Below are 1,759 nucleotides of genomic sequence, written 5' to 3'. Positions count from 1 at the left end.
GAGGAGGAGGAGGAAGAGAAGAAAACCCACCACCAATAACAACTACAAAAACTCCAACCTTCCCTTGTCTTCTCTCCAAAAAGACAAGCCATCACACTGCTATTTACTTTTTCCACTCACTCCTACTGCTCCTTATTTTTGTATGTGTGGGGGGGAGGGGTTCCCTCAACTGCATTTCCTCATCTTCTCCACATTTGTTCCACACTACCTGGCATTCAAATCCCAGTTTAAATTCTCTTCCTCCATAACCTTCCCTTATCTGCTGCTGAACATCCTCTCTTATCTGCTGGGCTAATGTTTTAGCTACAGTCTTTACATTGTTTCAAGAGTGCTGGCTTTCTCGGGATCTCTGGTTAGCTCCTTGAGGGCAGGGACTTTATCTTAGAATCCTGCTGTGCGCATTTTGCCTTGTGTTCAGCCTGTGAGTAATCACATTCAGTTCACACTGGCAAGGCATATCTGAGGGAAGACATCCACCACAGTTACTCGTTTAGCAAAAGAGATAACGAAAACCCAGGTGCTAGTCAAAGGTGAAGCATTACTATTAATTCCCTCATTCATCATACATATAGGGCAGCCTCAGCCGGGAGGAAGCCCAGGACTGCAGCTTTGGGGGGGGGGGGTAGGCAGATAAGCCTCAGATCTCTCCATTTTGGAGCGATTCATGGAGTAAATAGACTCCACTAGGGGTCTCCGACTGAATTAACCTGGGATGGCCCCTTCCCTGAGGGGAATAGGTTATCTTGTACCTCTGAAAATAAACCCACAATTCCAATCACAAGATACTATTTGCTCATGAATTCTGCAAGACTTCCTTGTAAATTATTGAAACTCAGATTTTTTAGTTTGCAAAAGAAAAGTAACTACCAGGATAGATAACTACCCTTTGCCGCGTTGTAGAGTGCATAGAAAAATGGAGGTTATATTATTACGTTAAAACTTTTGCTTAAATTTTAGGATTGCTTTCATTTCTTAGGACAAAAGACTTATTTTATTTTTATTTATTTTCCAAAATAAAATGAGTATGGGAGTTTCCCGGAGGGCCTTTCAGGGTGCAAAGCCACCACACCTCTGGGGCTCTCTTTGCAGGGGTGGCAAAGCTCCCCAGGGGACGCGGTTGACTCTGCCATTGCCAGGCGGCGGCGTCGCTGCAGGAAGAGGGCACGGTTTTGATCTTTCTGTCGCTTCCCTCACCCCCCACCGCTCAGACGGCCAGGTGACAATCTAGAATCAAGGCTGGAGACCGGGAGGGTCACTTAGATTGTTAGGGGACCCACAGTGGTCCCCAACCCGCGCTCCCCGGGCCCATCCAGTTCTGCTTCTGAGGTGGAAGCGTGGAGGCCGTCCGCTGCATCCCCCGCAGGTCCAGTACCCGCGTCCACCCTGCGGGAACCCGGCGCGTCGCGGGCAGTCCACCTGCGCGTCTGGCGCGTCTGAGCCACGCAGCGAACCAGGCCCCAGGCTCTGGTTGTCATGGGAACCGGGCGCCAGTCTCCCGGGCGACCTCGTTCAGCAGGGGAGGGGGCGGGCCCGAAAGAGCTAGCGACCAATCAAGTGGAGAGGAGCGCAGGGTCAGCGAAACGCGCGGCTCAGGAGCCTTGAGTGACAGCCCGGGGGCGGGGCCGGCGCGGCCGCCTGAGGTGTAGCCCGCGGAGGGCTGGAGTCGCTCGGGCGGCCGCGGCGCGGAGCTGACACACCATGGTCTCTGGCCCCGGGGACCGTCGTGCCGGCGAGCAGCAGCGCCCCCGGGCTCCCCGCT

At 53.3% G+C, this 1,759-nt stretch overlaps 1 long non-coding RNA gene across 1 annotated transcript; it reads right to left on the bottom strand.

The window, feature by feature from the left end:
- Nucleotides 1-968: 968 nt before the first annotated feature.
- On the bottom strand, nt 969-1,597 carry LOC102021236. The gene is made up of 2 exons (XR_263593.2): nt 1,373-1,597; nt 969-1,236 (listed from the first exon to the last, which is right to left on the bottom strand). It is a non-coding gene; the product is annotated as an uncharacterized LOC102021236 (long non-coding RNA).
- Between the last annotated feature and the right edge of the window lie 162 nt (nt 1,598-1,759).

The sequence above is a fragment of the Chinchilla lanigera genome, unplaced genomic scaffold (assembly GCF_000276665.1).
Source record: "Chinchilla lanigera isolate Chin_1 unplaced genomic scaffold, ChiLan1.0 scaffold00073, whole genome shotgun sequence".
Lineage (NCBI taxonomy): Eukaryota > Metazoa > Chordata > Mammalia > Rodentia > Chinchillidae > Chinchilla > Chinchilla lanigera.
The sequence above is the reverse complement of the archived record's forward strand: the minus strand, read 5'-3'. Positions and strand labels throughout refer to the sequence as shown.